The sequence below is a fragment of the Eubalaena glacialis genome, chromosome 8 (genome assembly GCF_028564815.1).
Source record: "Eubalaena glacialis isolate mEubGla1 chromosome 8, mEubGla1.1.hap2.+ XY, whole genome shotgun sequence".
Lineage (NCBI taxonomy): Eukaryota > Metazoa > Chordata > Mammalia > Artiodactyla > Balaenidae > Eubalaena > Eubalaena glacialis.
In genome coordinates this window covers 98,581,143-98,601,198 of record NC_083723.1, presented here as the reverse complement: position 1 = coordinate 98,601,198, position 20,056 = coordinate 98,581,143, and the positions used below count along the sequence as shown (strand labels likewise).

Genomic DNA, 20,056 nt, shown 5'->3' with positions numbered 1-20,056 from the left:
GAGTCACAAAAGCCTGGCTCAAGAATCAATGACTGAAAGGACAAGAACATGTAGGGACAAAAGTAGCAATTGGGCCAGGAGAACTGGTAACAATTTAAACAGTAAATCAGTCATATGGCAGTCACAGAATCTTTATTTCCTCCCTGAAGTACATAGATGACAGTATCTAATGTCCATGTTTGAGTTGTTTTACAGATGTTAAAACCCCCACCAAATGGAAGAAGTTAACTACATGATGACTATGAGTACATGGTCCCAAGACTGGTTGGAGCCTAAGAATTGATAATGTTCATTTCTTAACACTGCCCTGTTACCTCACCATCAACCAATCAGAGAATTGTGCACAAGCTGATCACACACTCTGCGACTCCCGTCCCTCACCTTGCCCTTAAAGATTCTTCCCTATAACCCATTGGGGAGTTCAGGTTTTTTGAGCATTAGCTGCCCCGTACTCCTTGTCTGGTACCTACAATAAACACTGTAATTTCCTTCACCACAACCCAGTGTCAGTAGATTGGCTTTACTGTGCACGGGTAAGTAGACCCAAGTATGGTTTGATAGCAGTAGCAGGAAGGACATATTGTATTTACGCTAGACGATCTAATTGAGTTAATTCTCTGAACTACAGTTACTGCCTCTTGGGTCCAAAGCTACCCTTTACTCTTTGGTGTGTACTTGTGGTCAAAACTGATTTTTGAATCCTTTCCAGCTCAGCAGGAAAGTAGGCTAACTCTGTTGGGAGTAATAACAAAACACTAGTAATTCCCACACGAAGCACATTAAATGTTAAGGCCTGTGAGGGTGTGAGCTGCTTATCAAGGTCACAGGATGAGATGACCCAGAAGACCTCCAGTTTTTGCCTAAGCAATCTGCATAATAAACTTTTATTAAGGGAGAGAAGGAAAATTTGCAATGTCCAGGATGGGAGCCCCCATTCACACCATTCTCTGAGCCATATAATGTGGGTGTATAAAGCTGCTAGAATCTCCTCTTCTCCTCTACTTAATTCTAGCTCATCTCTTTAAAAATTTCCCTTCAGCCAATAAATACTATGAGAATCATTTTCCTTTGCTGAGTGATCTAATCTCTGTGCTACAGGATGGTCTAAAATCATCCCCAACAGATGCAGGCCGTTTCTCTATTTAGAGATGGATTGAGATGATGATTTATCAACCTCATCAACAGCTGTAGCAGCAGAAACGGCATATTGACTACCCAGTGTACACAGTACATTGTAGTAGGTGCAGGAGCTGCACAGTCAAGGGACTTATAACCCAGTTGTAAAAGCAAAGCAGAGCTTTAAAAAATTTATAGACAAAAGGGTAAGGTGTTCAGAGGGGTGGTTAATGGCAGGAATAGGTAATATGAGTTGTAAAAAATGTGGATTTTAAAATCTTCTCTCATAATTAGCTAGCCCTTTTTATCCAATGAATAAACACACTGCCCATTCTCTTAATCCAACAGAAAGTAACTTTTGTGAATTCTTTTGGTGCAGCAGAACTGAAATTTTAATGTACTTGGATCTCACTATAATTTACATATGTGGGATTATAAGGAAACATTCCATTCTAGGATTTGCATATACTTATATAAGACTTTTATTTCCCTTGAGGGTAGAGAGTGATTGCAGTCTATTTTCTTGGAGTCTATTTCTCACTGGGTTTCTTGTATCCTGTGTCAACCCAGGTTGTTATGATCTCCAAAGAAGGTCAAAGAGAAATGCATTGTAACCAGCACTAACACTCTGTCTCCTGGTTATCTGATGTCCTCTTGGAAGTGCTATAACTCCAGAGGCTACTTGAGGGCAAGGATTTTGTTTCATTCATCTTCATTTCTTCAGTACCTGAGCACAGCAAGTGCCTGGCACATAATAAACATCCAATGAATATTAGATGAATGAATGACTGGGTACACAGATTACAGGCTACAGCGAACAGACATTGCTATCCTTTATAGCATAGACACAGTTTGATAGGAGGAAAAGCAAGAGGGCCTTAAAAAATCTAGACCTCTCCTGGTTTAGCTAATAAGAAATCATGTGGCTTTTACAATGGTATTCTGTGGCGATTTTTTTTTAAGTGTGAAAGCTAACTTACAATGAAACAAATGTGATGGTGTCTTCCTGTGCACTGAGAAAATTTGATGAGTTCTATCTCATAAAAAACCCTGACTCACAGGTACAATGTTATTAACAGAGAGAAATACAATTTCAAATTTTCTCCACACACCTTGCATGATTCAATTTTACATCTCCAATACCTAGTACAGGGCCTGGCAAAACTGATCAATGAATGAGTAAATATATATGAACAAATAAAGGAAATTTAGGGGACAGGCAGCCATATGTTGAGCTTTTCACTACTAGGGGTTCTTAGGGATCTGCTTTTGATAGATATGAATGGTTTATAATTGTATAGAATTTATTTTAGAAGAAAATTTTTATATGCCTACTGATAGTGGAAATCGTTCTTTCTTAAACTGTTCAAATATTTCCAAGTAACTATTCTGTCCCCTTTCTTTCCTAGAGTCTCTCTCTTGAACATAACATAAAGAGGAACTTTATTAGAGTCCTGCCAGTTTATTAAAAATTCTGAATGAATAGAAAAGCAACTTACAAGCTTTTATTGTACTTGAATATTGACTGGCATTTTTCAATCTTCGGTTCTCTAGAATAAATAATTGCAAATTCTCTTTATTCTTTACTCCTTTTTCCTTGTGGGCTTCCAACACAACACAATTCTTTCTTTAGAGCTGGTCTGCTGCTGATCATAACACCCTAATTTAATCTTTTAAAAGGAGGTATTTCCATTTGAGAAGTGCTATTTCAAGGTTGTTTTTCCAACTCCATTCATGTGTTTGACTGGGAAAGTCCATAGGAAAGTGACTTATTACTTTGCCTCCTTCCTCAGAATTTGCTTTCTCTCAAACTGATAGGAAGAGTCTGCAAACATAAAAGGCAAATTGTTCTTACTCTACAGGCAGAGAGTTATGAAGGCATGTTTTATCCTGAAACAGCTCCCTGGAGACCTTGAAGAGCATGTGTGAATGCAAACATGCGAGCTTCCTGTGGTTGACAACAAAGTGCTTGGTTGCAAAACCATTTCCTGTTTCTTAACATAAAATGGAATCAAGTACAGTCAAATACCATTTGGCAAATCTGCAGATATATCAGCCCACAATGAGATCTGACCAATTGAATATTATTCATTCTGTCTCTTTAGTTTGGCCATATCTGGTGGGTCTCCCTGCTTCAAGCAAAATATGAAATGACGTGATGGGACAATTCTAACCATTTTCTTCTGATGACCGGGCTAAGAGATAATCATCTCTGGCCAATTTCTGAAATGTCACTGAATCTTGTGTTACCTCATTTTTCTCCATTTGTAAAATGAGAATAGTCCTATTCACTGCGTACCTTACTAAACCAGCTGGTGATATACTTCGCTTTTTAGGGTATTTAAACTTTAAAAAAGAGAAGAAAATTCACTCCAATTTTAATACCATTCCCCCAAAAGGCAAGAGAACAGGCAGAACCAGTGAGAGCTGGTTATGGGTGGGGGGGATTTAAGAAGATGGGTGTCTTGCAATCCAAAAAATCCCTTCACAGAGGCACCTTCTAACTCCAGCTCTGTGTGAGATTGGCTGTGCCCTTGGGGGAGATTGCTAAATTATCCATGCTTCCAACTACTCTTCCAACTCTCCTTTATTATCTTTATGCCCTTTATTATAATCCTTTTTGATATGGCTCTATGTTATTTGCCAACACTATAGAAAAAAACAAAACCTGACAGGACAAGAAAGGATGTCACACTTAGGATAGTTGAGGTGAAGAAAATAATTCACTGAAAGAAAGCATCTCCCTAGAAAGCATCCTGAGAAGATAATACTTTCACTTCTTCATGGAGCACTTGCTCAGGCAACTCCCATTAATGGTAATGGGAGCTAATCGGTGAGAGGATAAACACCTTACAACACATTACATCTAAAACTCAGCAGGAACCGAAAAACAGCTATTTTACTCAGTTAGCAGGATGGACTTTTAGAGTAAAGGGAAAACCTGCTGTTGAGTTCGCAATTCCTCCAGGTATAAAGGAAAGAAATTATTTTAAATGTTATTTGTATCTGTAACCCACTACGGTGCTCTAGCTATAATTTGCAGCAACATGTCAGTTAAGTAACAACAGATACACTATACTGGTGTTAATCAACACACAAGCACCAAGTGTGCAAAGATGCAGCCTTGGCGGCAGAAGTGTGCTGGGATGCTTAGAGAAAATGACTCTTCTCATCTCTCTGCTTTCTCTTCATCCTCTTCCCATTTAACTTTCCTACATATTCCCCCTGTGTCCTCAATAGAAAATGGCTAATTTCTGTAAATGGTGACTGATCTATAGAACAGAAAGAGATGTTTTATTCAATCAGCTCATCAGGATAGAGGTCCTCTTAAAAATGGCATGCTTTTAATTTCCAACATGGCTCGATTACAGTACAGTGTGAATGTGCCTTCCCTTTAGAATCTCCATGTCTAAAGCTGATGTGCTGCTTCTCCTTTCACTTCAAAAGGGTCAGCCCTTGTTTCTGTGGCTTGTGGCAGCTTAATGGATGTAGGGTCAGTTTTCCCTGAGATACCAACCCTGTTAAAATGCAATTCCTGCAACTGAGTGCTTCTTTTGAATCCGAAGTCGGGTAAAATAGACGACATCTGAATGCCACAACCAAACAGAAACGGTGACTGAAACGAAACACTGCCATGTTGTCAATGAGCTCGACATCCGTCTGTGGTCAGTCCTCCCAGGTATGTCCCTCGATTTGCTTCTTGTCCAGGGCTTTCCACCTCCTTTGCCAGCCTTTCTGGTCCAGCCCTTTTTACAGTCTTCATCAGCAACATGTAGCCATGGAGCTTGCCGCTGGTAACATCACCCTCCTTCTTTCCCACTGAAATATAACTTCTATATCAGTTCCCCTTCAGCAGGCTCTGGTAAAATGACTGAATCTGACAGCATACTTCCCAAAGGAAAGCCACAAGAGCCTCATTCCTTCACTTCTTTTTAATTCATTCATTCAACAAATATTTAATGAGCATGTACTGCTAAGGTACTGATGTGGAACCTTCCTTTCCCACTAAGAGCGTTATGGAGGCAAGACCTCCCTTGTTTGATCTCAGAGAAATCAGTCTCTTTGGGGAATACATGCTGGCTAGAAGGAGGAATGCAGGCTGGGCTTTCAGATTCTCCTAACTCACTCCGCATAGAAACTGGTAACATCCATTTAAACTAAGGAAGACTCCTGCTCACCTCCCTAGTAGTAGTGCTTTTAATTAGTTCATCTAGTCAGAAATAAGTTTCTACCTCCTCCTTCCATTCCTTCCCCCCCACCTAACAATGTGATTTGGGACAATTTCATTCTTTTTATTAAAAATTAATTAATTAATTAATTAATTTTGGGCTGCGTTGTGTCTTCCCTGCTGCGCACGGGCTTTCTCTAGTTGTGGCGAGCGGGGGCTACTCTTCGTTGTGGCGCGTGGGCTTCTCATTGCGGTGGTTTCTCTTGTTGCAGAGCACGAGCTCTAGGCGCGTGGGCTTCAGTAGTTGTGGCTTGTGGGCTCAGTGGCTGTGGCTCACGGCCTCAGTAGTTGTGGCACAGGGGCTTAGTTGCTCCGCGGCATGTGGGATCTTCCCGGACCAGGGATCGAACTGTGTCCCCTGTAATGGCAGGTGGATTCTTAACCACTGCGCCCCCAGGTAAGTCCTGGGACAATTTCATTCTGACACAAAATTTCACACTAGTAAAAAGTCACAAGCAAAGCAGACTTCCACAAAAGCGAGAGCTTGGTTATTTCTAATGAGTCTCCAGACTCCTCCTCTGGTTCCTGAACTGGGTGGTGATTACCCAAGTAAATGCATGTCCTGCTGGAAATCCTACCAGCCATTTCTCTTGGCCAGTTCTCTGGAGCACCCCGTTGCTGGCTAGAGAAACATCTTTTCTTTGTAGAACTGAGAAAGCTGGAAAACGTTTTTAAGGTCATAAAGTTGGAACAGCTGCTTCCATACAGAAATGTGGACACTGAGTTCCCATGAGTTTAGGCCTCCTGGTCACTATCACACTTGTTTGTTACACAGTCTGAGGCCAGAGCTCTGCCTGAAATACTGCTGCTTCACTCCATCCTTGAAAAGGCTGTATCTAAAAATCTGTAGGACAAATGAAGGTGAACAAAGCTGACTGCCTCACATTCTTAATACATTACTCAAGTCTCAAGTCAGTATTCACATAGCATCAATCATGGGATGACATTCTACACCACTGACAATACAAAGAACATTCAGGAAGCACCTGTTAGTCTTTTTTTGCACTTAAAATTAAACATAGAAGAACAGCATAATTCTTAGTTGCCTAGAGTTATTTTAAGTAAAGTGCTTTTTTAAGATGAGTGAATAATTTATCCACATCCTCAGGCTGACTTTGAAATCCGTATCACCCCTAGATGTACTGGACCCTTTAATAGCAACAACAGAAAGAAAAAGCAGAGCCAACTGAGAGTTCTGATAGCTTCTATGGGTCTGAAACAAGCATATCCCTGAGTCTCTGCTTGTCATTTTGCCAGAGCCAAGAAAAAGGGAAGATTCTTTTGCAGTAAAAACTGAAAAGAAAATGGAGGCTCAGGGACAATAAGACCCACAAAAATCCACTTTCCTGGAAAGTGAACTCAGAGGCAGAACTTCTTCAGATACCATTAGAGTAGAATAGACAATGATTTCAATCATTCAGCTCTTACTGAAGTTCACGGTGAAAGTCCAAGAGATTCTGGCCAACTTCAATGCTGGCTAAAATTGATTCATTCACAATTTGTCTGTCTTTGACCTTTTAAGTCTCATTTTAATCTAACAGAATGAAGACTTAAATATAAATAACTATTGAGCATTCAGATTGATTTCTTGTAACTTCGTGTATATTACAAATTTTATTTTCAAATAATTGTTTTTACTCTAGTAGTGCCAGTGCTTACAGTTTATAAGTAACCAGTTTATAAGTTACTGAAGAACATTGGTTATAAGATGACTTATCATTTCTGACTTTGATAACAGATCTAGATTTCATGGGAAGAGTGAAATAGAAGATAAAAATTTAAAAAATTATGAATATTATTTTATATTGACTGAAACTCCAAAACATGAGAGCATAAACAATGTTTAAAGACATAAGATTTGTATTTAAGATTACATTGTAGGGACTTCCCTGGTGGTGCAGTGGTTAAGAATCTACCTGTCAATGCAGGGGACACAGGTTCAAGCCCTGGTCCGGGAAGATCCCACACGCTGCAGAGCAACTAAGCCCGTGCACCACAACTACTGAGCCCACGCTCTACAGCCAGCGAGCCACAACTACTGAGCCCACATGCCACAACTTCTCAAACCCTCGTACCTAGAGCCTGTGCTCTGCAACAAGAGAAGCCACCGCAATAAGTCCACACACCACAAGGAAGAGTAGCCCCTGCTTGCTGCAACTAGAGAAAGCCCGTACGCAGCATCGAAGACCCAACACAGCCAAAGATAAATAAATAAGATATAAATAAATTTATAAAAATAAGATTACATTGTAGACAGCATGAAATACATATTATACTAGACCCTAATGTAAAATGGATAAATTCTCTTATTGTGCTAAATATAACTTAAGTCTGTATTGCGTATTGTAGTCCTATCCACGTAGACAATTCGCTTTTGAGTACTCAATGAACTATTTATTGCCCAAGAGTTTATCAACCCAGCTGTCCAACTCACAATTTGGATACTGTCAGGGTGAACTTGTGGAAGGACATGTTTTCCAGGTGTCAGAAGGATTTAAAAGAAGAGGACTTAAACTTACAGTCAGAAGGACCTGGTGGCTTCTACTTTTGCATCTATGACTTAGCAGTCACGTGATGTGGGAAAATAAATGCTTTGAGTCTTGGATTTCCAATTTCAAATAGAGAAATAGGGAAACCTTCCTTCTCTTAATTCACAGAGTTAATAAGAGGACCAAGTGAAATAATGGATGTGAATCACTTTGAAAAGTGCATATGAAATGATTTCTCTCTCACACATTGCTAAGTAGATCCATCTCTAAAATTCAAGGAAAGAAGAGTATTACTGCTGATGTCCCTATTTCACCCATCTCCTCCTTCCCAACCCATTCACACTGTTGCATTAACAGGGTTAGAACTGTGCTCAATAAACAAGTCTTGAGACCCACTAATAAATTTGATTTTCAAAATAGAGATCATTACTTTCCGGAATTGTTGGATCCTACTGGGAGGCAGAGACAGAGGCCAGATAATTGCCATTTGATATTTATCTTGCCAAAATTTGGGGAAGAAAATTAAACATTTATATATATTGTGAATAAGTTATTGTATATTTTAGTTTTGTATGTTTTATTTAAATTTCTTGAGCGAACTCTCCTTGTAGATTATGATGTTTCCCCTCTCTAAGCATATTTTTCGGTATATGGTCAGCTCAGAGAGTCAAGAAGCTAATAACCCTGGATTCTAAAAACAATGACTTTTGAGCTCTAATGGCTTGCTAGTTGAAGGAAGATTTATTTCAAATTTGATTTTTTTTCTTGGTAACAGCAGTTGCTAAATGAGAGGTTAGAACATGTTCTTCATTTATTTTCAGAATGACTTTTTTTTTTTCTGTAACTCTGAGTATTTTTTTAAACTGCTTCAACACCAATAACTTCTATCTTGTTTTCAAAGTCATGCTTGCTAAAACTCACATTTCATTTGTTAGTGTATCAATCCTATACTGGCTGACCTGTTACTCAAATGTTCAAATAATTCTGTATCAGTCGAGGCTCTCCAATGTTTTCTCTGAGATCTGGCTTAACTTCAATGAGGGCGAACTAGCAAGATGGATATCTGCCTTGTTGTTCAATTCTACTATCTCATTCTCAGTGTCTAACTACTGCAGGGGTAGGTACCTAGAAATACAGAGATTGATGGGTGGGAAGTAGAGGTAATTTCTGCACATAATGACAGCATGAATCAAGTTACTTTTACAAGACATTTTTCCTTTCAAAGACACGTCTAGGATTAGAATCTAAATATTTAGTTTACACCCATGGCCATGTTTGATTGGATAGGAGAGAGGGAAGTTTATAGAAATGTGAAAAAATCTCTAATGTAGTTTTCAGAACCATGAAGGAACTACTAGTATTGAATATTCTCAGAGGCTTTCTATAAGTAAGCGTTATCTCTATTTTTTGATATTCAGACTTGTTCTTATTTCCAAGGTAACTTAAGGAATTCTCAGCAGACTTATACAGAACAGCTCTAATCATCTCTTATCACTTGACTTCCCAAGAAAATCAGGTGATTTTGAACTCCAACTTTTTCAGTCACCGAGGAATTAAGAAATGAGCAAAAGTCATTGAGAATGAGTTTGTGGGAACATGTGTAATTATTATCAAGGACAGAAATGCAGGAGAGCAAAATTTGTCCTGGGAATTTGATCCTGACATTGTTAAATTGATATTGCAGATGGAGCCATGATTCAGAGATTTTTTTTTTTTTTAAGGATTAACCAATTACAAAGCCAAGGTCAAGAGGCCACTGCTAATTTTAGGTTGATGTTCATCCTTTATGAAAATGTTTCCAGTATCTTGTGGTTGCATAGGGATTATTAATTTATAAATGGTTACTAATTTAAAAGTAGTTCCTTAGATAAAATTTAATTTAGAATAAAACAAATAAGATATTTTAATGACGATATTGCTTTTTTTGTAATTCCATTGTTGGAAAAATATTAAAGAATACATTGATGTTAAATGACATCCTTGCTCAAAATTGTGTGTAAGATAAGGTTGTATCTGTTACGTGATGGAATCCAAGCATGAACCATTCCTTAGAATTTCTGCTAATCTTCCCAGCTGCAGTTTTTTTGCTTTCCTGTTTCCTACTTCTCCTAACCTGTTATAATTTGCCTTAACATAGAATATTATCCCTTTAAGAAATTTATTTTTCACAATATGTTACTATCTCAATCAAAACTAATTTTTTGGAGGTGGCCAGTTCAGAGAGGACTAAACATTACCATATGAATGCTAATGTTTTTACCTATGGAAACCCATAATTCAAATTGGTCATGGAAGTAGACAGCAATCACTAATATTTGCTTTCTCAGGAGTCATGTGATCATCACTTCCTTGTCTATTGACTCAGTTTTTCAGATTAGTTGGTTAGAATGATGGTCTATCCCAACTACACATGCCACCAAAAAGCTCATACAAAGTGACACCTTTTTAGGAGATAATAATTGTCTAAAATGCAGGTTCTTATCAGAAATGAATAAGAGTCCGTTGTATTCAGTGATGTCTATCATTCAGAAGGCAGACTGGCTGAGAAAAAATTCCCAGGATTCTTTTCAGATTAAACACTTAAATGGGTTATGCAACCTTGACTTAAAAAGAAAGATAAAATAAAAGGGACTGACAGATTTTTGAGAATCAACAGGAGTTTCCTACAGAGGATACATCCTATATACCAGACAACTATCTTTGGTTTTTAAAGTTCATACATCTGGACATAATTTCTACCACAATAAACAGTGTTATGTAGTGGAAAAAACATAAATTTAAAAGATCTAACCACTTTCTTTAAATTCTTGTTAAAATACTTAGCAGTATTTTGACGACTTAAGCAGCTGAACAAGTTACTTTACTTATCAGAATCTCATTTTTCTCATCTGAGAAATGGGAATGTGACAAAGAATTCTAGAATTTAAGGGTTTACATGCGCTCCTTCTTCCCCTATCTCCTAAAGCAGAAACGTGCTAGTCTTTTGTTGAACTGGAAAAGGATATGTAATAAGAGGACAACTGGAGAAGACAAAGAAAGGCTTGCTCTACTAGAGAAGAATGAAGAAATCCTAGGGGGCATGACATTGGACTGAGGAGGAGACCAGAGAAGCGGCCAGAGAGGGGAGTGGTTAGAGCAGAGCAAGGCCAGAGGGACTGATGTTGGAAGAAAAAGGAAAGAGATTGGAAGTTTTGGAGATAACATAGCTTACAGAAAGAAGAATTTCTATAACGTATGCAATGGAGACCACCTATAGTCTACAAGAACATTTTAATTATAGCTGTGATATTTTTCAATACCTTTAAAGACCAGTTTGAGTGCAGCATGGGTGTGTGTGTGTGTGTGTGTGTGTGTGTGTGTGTGTGTGGTGTGTCCCTGTGAGTCATCTTTTTCTGGATGCAAATTTATCAAAATTGACTCTGGTTATGAGCAAGTAGGGTCAAATGGACAGGTTAACAGGGATACTCCTCCCCTTGCTGGACTGCTATAACAGCTAGAATTATTTATTACATTGTCTGAACCATAGCAAGTGAGCAATAAATAGAAGTCATTTGCTGCATCCTAATGCAAAGAGTTGTTACAAGAGACAATATTTCAACAGTAAGTCATGCTTCCCAAGCCACATGCTCAGGCTTCCAAATTGTATCAATAGATTACTGGAAAAGGTAAAGATCTCTCTAATGTTATTTAGGAATAAAAGTATTCACTGGCTCCCAGAGGGGTCAGACACTGACAGGACACATTTCATTAAACAATCTGGAAACATGCTGAAGTGAACTGAAAAGAACATGGAGGGTTGGTTAGGGCATTTTACTTAGAACAATGTTAGAATTAGGTCTTAATCACTTAATGCTGTTGCTGTGCTAGAAGTTGGGACACTTACCAGGGTAATTTTACTATTTTTCTCACAGTTATGGAGAATCAACACCTTAGAAATCCTGTGCTATTTAGAGAGGAATAAGATGAGTCAATTTCTTTTAAAACTGCTTCACTCTCATAATACATGATAATCAGCTAAGTGAACAGTGTCAAGTGTTGTGTTTCTCCCAAAGCCAGTTATAAAACTGATTTTAAAACACTTAAAAGGTGTTGACACTTGAAAATGAAATAAAATTACCCAATGTATGAAAAGTGCTTACTGTAATGAATTGAAATCTAATCCAATATATTGATATTATTGTTTGATGGTTGACACTGACACTGTCTTTGATTTACTTATTGCCTTTCAAATTGGAGCGCTGAGTCCTGAGAATCTGAAATTTTGGGTTCTATTTCTAACTCCATTAATGTATCAAGTTGTAATAAGCAAATAATTGACTCGTGTTCCTGATATCAAAGCATTTAAAATATTTAATAAAATAGGTCACAGAAACATCTCATTAAACCAAAAATGATTGTAAAATGATATGTGTTTAAGGTAAACATTTGGAATATTATAATGATCTTTCACCATAAAGAAAAATGTTAAATAGAAGACCCAATATGACATTGGTTATAAAATACTTTCAAATGAATTAGCCCAGATGCCTGTGAATTTATTATCAAATATATACATGGACATACAATTTTGATGATTAATGACATAATATGGCCCATTTCTCTTTCCTCCTGACCAGAAGAATTATCACACCATGTTTATGCAAACCACCGAGGCCAAGATCCTCCTCCTGCTCTCAGATCATCTGGTGCTTCCAGGCTTGTGGTCAGAGGCAGCTGGAAAGTAAGCTGACTATGGCCTGTCCTGGTGGCCGCCAACTGAAGGGCTTTATGAGCTTAGAGCATGCAAGCCTCATGCATGAGCTCAGAAAATCCTCCTCCAGACTAAGGATTCTGGAATTTGAACTTGTAAGCTCTCCGGTTTTTCTATATTTCATGAGGTGCTGTGGCAGCTGGTTTTTGTGTGAGTAGATGATGCATTCCACACTCTTATCTAAACGGGAAATACTCTCACCTCCTCCATCATCTGAATAAATGCACTCATTCAGGACACTCTCTTTTATAGAGCTTTCCCAATGGTGGTTCTAATGATCAGCCAGGTTTGTTAACAACAGATCTATTCTATAGCAGAGGTACGCAAAGGAGCTAGGGTTCTTCCCTTCCCCTGCATTTAAGTTGAGATAAGGACAGAAATTGAGAGTACAGGTTTAGAAATGTAATAGCAATTTGATGAGTACTCATAACTTTTGAATCTACTATTAGGTAGCATTTTATAGGTCTTTATTTTTCTATTAATCCCTTTAACTACATTTGAAAAAAGTATTGGGGGAAAAAGTGAAATAGAGCATAAGCTGGGGTGGAGAGAGGATAAATGAGCAATACTGTTTTGAGTTCTACCATCTTGAATTATTTTTAATAAAAAGAATAAAATAATTTCAAATGATTTTGAAACTATCAAGTCAGTAAGTTAACTATTTTGCTCTTATGAAATGTTTTAGCTATACAGACAGACACTAACCAATTCAGTCATTGAGCAATGAAAGCTGTTACATTTCTATTTTTAGTGAAGCAGAGTCAATCCATTCAAGGAAATCAGTTAAGAAAGTCGACACAGTATGCTAACACATATATATGGAATCTAAGGAAAAAAAAAAAAAGGTCATGAAGAATCTAGTGGCAAGATGGGAATAAAGACACAGACCTACTAGAGAATGGACTTGAGGATATGGGGAGGGGGAAGGGTAAGCTGGGACAAAGTGAGAGAGTGGCATGGACATATATACACTACCAAACGTAAAATAGATAGCTAGTGGGAAGCAGCCGCATAGCACAGGGAGGTCAGGTCTGTGCTTTGTGACCACCTGGAGGGGTGGGATGGGGAGGGTGGGAGGGAGGGAGACGCAAGAGGGAAGAGATATGGGGACATATGTATATGTATAACTGATTCACTTTGTTATAAAGCAGAAACTAACACACCATTGTAAAGTAATTATACTCCAATAAAGATGTTAAAAAATAAATAAATAAAATAAAATAAAATAAAAAGAAAGTCGACACATTATTTTTTTAATTTAATTAATTTATTTTTAACATCTTTATTGGAGTATAATTGCTTACAACCCAATCCAAAAATGGACACATTATTTTGATGAATTTGATTATCATCTTGATTGACTTATCTACTACAGTGGTTGAAAGTTGCCTGTGTAGACACAGACATCCTCCTAGGAGGCAGCTTTATTGGGCACAACTTCTTTTGTAGTTGGCATGCTAACAAAGTGTGTGAAATTTGAGCATTACTCCATATATGAATATTTATCTAAGCCTTTGGCATCATCCAAATGTCTGAGGCTCTAATTAAGAAAAATTGTAATTGTCACTCCCAAATTTTGACATGTTTTCAAAACACAGTCAAAACTAATATATCAACAAGGTATGACAAAAAGTTGCTATATATGGGTCTTCTCAAACCAGCTGGAGAATATTTAAGTAACTGTATTAGGACATGAAGCTTAAAGGCTATATGAAAAGTACATCATTAATGTGTAGATCTATCAATGCCTATATACTCACATTAAAATAGCACAATTTATAAAAATAGCCTTAAAGAGATTTTGAGAATTTTGTATCATAAGGTAAGCTTAAATAGCATTTTACCTGTTATATAACACCTACTGCTGAAACATTTTACAAGTATATCATTTCACTTGATGCCTTAGCTATTTTGTTTTCTAACTCCCATTCTGTAAGCTTCACTACGGTGGAAGCTTGCTCTTCTCGTCAAAGACATTTTCTTATTTTCATCTCTGGATGTGCCACACATCTTCGAGTTGTGCTATTAAGACTTCAGGGCTAATAGGGATGCCTAGCTGCACTATAGGACAGTTCAGGTAAAGGCTTAATAGCCAAAGCTTGTTTCTGGGTCCCCATCAGTGGGTTCCATTTTTGGTGATGCCTGAGCTATATCCTCAGGCATTACATGGGGGACGCCAGTCAGCGCCTCTGAGAGCCTTATTTTCCCGTCTTCCTTCCGTGGTTCTGCTGCCCTGTGCTTAGTGTTCTTTGGCAGGATTTTCTATCAGATGCATGACAGACACTGATACCCTTGTAAGGAATCATCACACTGATCATAAGCCCCAAAGCTCTTTTCAGAGGTGACTTTGGGTTCATAAGGCTAGAGGCTTTTGGCAACTAAATCCAGATAGTTACCACAGATGTTCCTGAACTCCCAAGGCAAATATGCAAATTAACTGCTTATGAGAAAGAATGAAGTTAAAGATATGTGTATATGCATTCTGTAATATCTAGCTATCAATTGATAGTCTATTTATTTGACTTTTTATAATAATCTCCCCCTTTGTTCTTGCCTATAAGATATGTATAGATTAATATCTACCTATAATATATATAATTGATATATATTACTTATAATTATTACATATTACTTATAATTAATATATTATATATAATTATTGTCCGTTTCACAAAATAATTTCAATGGATAACTAGCTTAATAGTGGCTACATTGCCTAGGGATCTCTAGCACATAAATGAATAAAAGACAAAAAATAGTGGACTGTATTTTCTTTTAAATTATCTTTCAGCTGTGCCACATACACACACATACACACGTACACACACACAAAACCCAAGTAATTCAGCATTATGGACCATGCTAAAGTCTTCTGAGGATCATGGACTATCTCCAGCTGGGTCCTTCATCCTGCTGTGGGTGGCACATTCATTTATATCCTATTATCATCCACAAATGATACAGTACGATTTTAGAATGGTTGCTCCATTTGTCAAAAATATGAATATCAACACATTCTGTCAGAAACTGTGATAACTACAAATTTAAATAACTTTATTAAAATCCAAAATGTTGGGGAAATAATTGTTGTGAATATTAGTTTGTGGGAAGTATTTTAGAACAGTAGGAGTAGATTTCCAGTACATGCTTTGCAATGGTAAATGATTTAAATCAGAATAAAGGGGTAAATGATTTACCCCTCTCTGCCTCAATTTCTTCCTTTAAAGAATAAAGGTTTTGTAGTAAGTGAACTCTATGCTACCTTCCAGCTCCAAAATAAAATCTGCTAGAAATAAATGACATGTCCTCATCTAACTATTGCACAAAACACCTATTAAGTAAAGGTTTTTAAGATAGACTACCAATAATTACCTTTGTTCAAAGAAGCCAGAAATCGTAATGGAACAGCAGAGAGGAAAATACTATTAAACCATTTATGACTCAAAGTATACAAATCATCAGAATAAGCCTGCATTCTTGAACTACGTATGCCAGATGAGACAAGCACATAGCATGTGTGTGTATTGTTATCTGTGAAAGGGAACAATGATGGAAGTAAGTCATGCTTTAGCTACAGCAGAATGGAGACATCCAAAGGATACAGAACAACCCATAATTCTCCAGAAGATTCCTAAAATAGTAAGGTTTTACTAGGATTCATCCACTTTCCCTCTTATTTATTGAGACATGTATTTCAACTGTATTTGCAGCAGTTACAACTCTTTAAAACCAAAGACTATACATAAAACACAGTCTTGCTGGAGTGATAGAATGACTTTCTAGAATACATTCTTCTTTAACCAGAACCCTTTTCATTTAAAGAATATTACATACCAAAGATGAAAAATTATTTCTTTTATCACTCTACTTGATCTGGTATGTTCCTGTAAACATTAAATGCTATTTTATAGTGGGTAGTACAAGAGACATTTTAAAATTTAAACAACCTTTTTATTTTAGAATAGATTTAGATTTATACCCCTATTTATCCCTCCCCGTTTCGACAATTGCTATTGCTAACAACTTGCATTACTACGGTACGTTGTCACAATTAAGAAACCCACACTGGTTAAGTGCTATTAACTAAAGTCCACACTTTGCTCAGATTTAATTGTTTTTTTCCCTGTCTATTTTCTGTTCCAGGGTCCCATCCAGGATACCACCTTACATTCAGTCATCACATGTATCCTTAGGCTCCTCTAGACAGGGGCGGTTTCTCAGATTTTCCTTGTTTAGATCACCTTGAAAGTTTTGAGGAATATTAATTGGTATTTTGTAGCGTGTCCTTCAATTTGGGTTTGTCTGTTATTTTTCTTGTGGTTAGACTGAAGTTAGGGTTTGGGGGAGGAAGACTACGGAAGTAAAATGCCATTCCTATTATATCTTATAATGGTACATTCTATCAGTAGGACTTATACTGATGATGTGAACCTTGATCACATGCCTGAGGCAGTGCTTTTCATATTTCTTAAATGTAAGTTATTCCCTGCTCCTTCCATACTCTACTATTATGAAGGAAGTCACCAAATGCAGCCTATAAGGGGAAGGAATTACACTTCACCTCCTTGAGTGGCATGTATCTACATAAATTATTTGGACATCTTCTGTATAGGAGATTCATACAAGAGACTTTTTTTTTTTTAAAATAAACACTTCTTTTTTTAAAAATTTTATTTGTTTATTTATTTATTTATTTATTTATGGCTGTGTTGGGTCTTCATTTCTGTGCGAGGGCTTTCTCTAGTTGTGGCAAGTGGGGGCCACTCTTCATCGTGGTGCGCGGGCCTCTCACTATCGCGGCCTCTCTTGTTGCGGAGCACAGGCTCCAGACGTGCAGGCTCAGTAGTTGTGGTTCACAGGCCTAGTTGCTCTGCGGCATGTGGGATCTTCCCAGACCAGGGCTCGAACCCGTGTCCCCTGCATTGGCAGGCAGATTCTCAACCACTGCGCCACCAGGGAAGCCCAAGAGACATTTTAATATCCATTTTCTAGACTACCATGGAATGTTGTCAAACAAAACAAAGATTTTTTTTTTCAAAATCTTTGAGCTATGAATGACATAGTGCATCAGGGAGATGGAGAATTCTTCTTGGCCTTACCATTCCAATTTTATGACTGGGATTTTTCAATCCTTTTTCAAACTAGTCACTTTCAAAAGGAGACCATTAATTATTCTGCATCAATTATTATTTAACTAGAGTTATATTATGTAATTGATATTCAAGCTATTAACTCCCCATACTTACAGTGGCTAAGGGACTGCAAAGAGAGATCTGTGGAAACATTTATACGTCAGGATGGGGGGGACCATGGACAGATCCGGACAAGAAGGAGTAAGAAGGGGATGTGGTAGATCCACTTATCCAATTACTATGACCTATCCTAGTTTTTCATAAAACCAGCATATTTCACATTTATCTGAGGTTAAACAAATACATGTCTTGGTTTAATAGAAATTATTTTCAAACATTAGTAATGGATTTATGTTAGTTCATTTTATCCTTTAGAACAATACCAAAATTTCTTAAGGGCCTTTGTAGGTAGAGTTCTGAGCTTGATGCAGGGTATCTACTTTGTTTCTTTAGTAGTACCTAATACTTAGGGAACATAATTACTGAAAATTTAAAAACTATGCCAGAAATCCGTTGTCAAATGTCAGATGAAAAAATGCTCTGAGAATCTGTGGTGAGAATAATGTCCAAAGGTTATGATGGTCTCAAATGGTTCATGAAGGAACTAAAATGTGAGCTGGACCCTGAAGGCATTACAACCTTGGCTAAAGGTGAAAACTTGCACAGTGCTTGAAGATCAGAAGGTAGACCTCTTTAGTTGGAGCAGTTTTAACATAACAGATCAGAAAAATGACTGGAAAGTTGGTAAGTGCAGTAGACTTTGGAAGTCCTTGAATTCAGGGTGAAATACTTTGTAAATGGGCGGAGACTAAAGGTTTTAAAGATGAGCTGTAATTTATTTAAATAATGTATTGATATTAACCTTTGCTGATATGAAAATAATGAATATTTACCAACAAAAATATAAAATACAGGGAAGTAAAAAGAAGAGAGTAATATCATTTGTCAACTTTTCATCTGCAAACTACTGCAAACATGTACTTCATATCTTTCCAGGGGAATGTGTGTGTGGTGTGTGTGTGTGTGTGTGTGTGTTGTGTTTGCATATGCATTTATTCTTAAGACATTATTATATATGACTACATAATAGCTTATCCTATATCTTCATTTTATATTGCCTGTGAGCATTTTCCTCTCTCATGACTGTTCATAATTATTTTAGTGTCATTTTGCTTTAGAGGTGACATATAAAAAGCACATATATATATATATATAATATTCAAATGGGCATTTTGTTCCTTTTGTTTATTTTCATAACTGATATATTACATCTTAACTTTAAATCATATTTTTCCTATTATTTTATGCTTCTTTTCTGCATCATCCTCCCACTAAATTTCAGTAATCTTCCATATCTTTTGTTTTTGTAGTAATTTGAAAGGACTATATGATCTTTTTATTTCAGCTAGTGGGCACTTTCATTTTTTGTTGATATGTCACAACTAGCTTTGTGACATGGCTTTTTATTGAAAGAATACAGGATTTTACAACGAGGATATTATAACAATTTTAATGTTACATTGTCAATTGTATTAGGATGTTAAAAATAACTATTTAGCTTAGGTTTAAGTGATTTAAAGGCTTATTGTCTGTACTTTATAACTTACTTGGATGTGAGCCTATTTGTTTTATTTATTTCTCTGTAGCCATGTTACATGTCCACAGGTATGGATATTTGATATATTTAAAGAATGTGGACATAGCTTTTATTTTTTAGTTTAAAAGAAATAATGATGCATTGAAATCATAGAGAAAATTTCAGAAATATAATTGATATTGGTACAATTACTGCATAGATTTAGCAAGAATCACCATTTTCCTTGCCTTCCCTCTGGTTTTTAAAATGAACTTAAAAAAATATGACTTAATCCCCACATTACATACATTACAGAACATCAAGTGTTCTGTTTGATATGCCCATCGGACAGTTAAGCAGAACTCAGAGGAGAATTTTCAGCCTGAGGCCTGAGAGTCTGTGCAATATTTAAAGCAATAAGACTGGATAAGATCACCTGGAGAGGGAATGTGGATTAAAGAGAGATGAGGCCCAAGGTCAGATAGCTGCACAACTCCAGCATTTCTTAGAGAGGGAAAGAAGAACGAAGAAATGAGATTAAAAGAGTAGCTAGTCAAATAGGCTAAAAACCAGAAAAGTGTCGTGGCATGGGAACCAAGTACAGGAAGCCTTTTGTAAGGAGGTAGTAAATTAATGTGTCAAAAGCAACTATCAAATAAAATGAAGGCTGAGAATTGACCACTGAAGTAAGCAGGGTTGATGTTACTGGGGACCCAGGAAAGAGGACTTTCAGGAGCAAAGTGGGCTTAAAAGCCCGGCTGTATC

The 20,056-nt window shown here is 37.1% G+C and overlaps 1 protein-coding gene across 1 annotated transcript in view; it reads right to left on the bottom strand.

Annotated features, from left to right (window-relative positions):
- Positions 1-20,056, bottom strand: part of KCND2 (potassium voltage-gated channel subfamily D member 2) — a 478,865-nt gene that overhangs the window by 199,460 nt on the left and 259,349 nt on the right. The window lies entirely within an intron of this gene.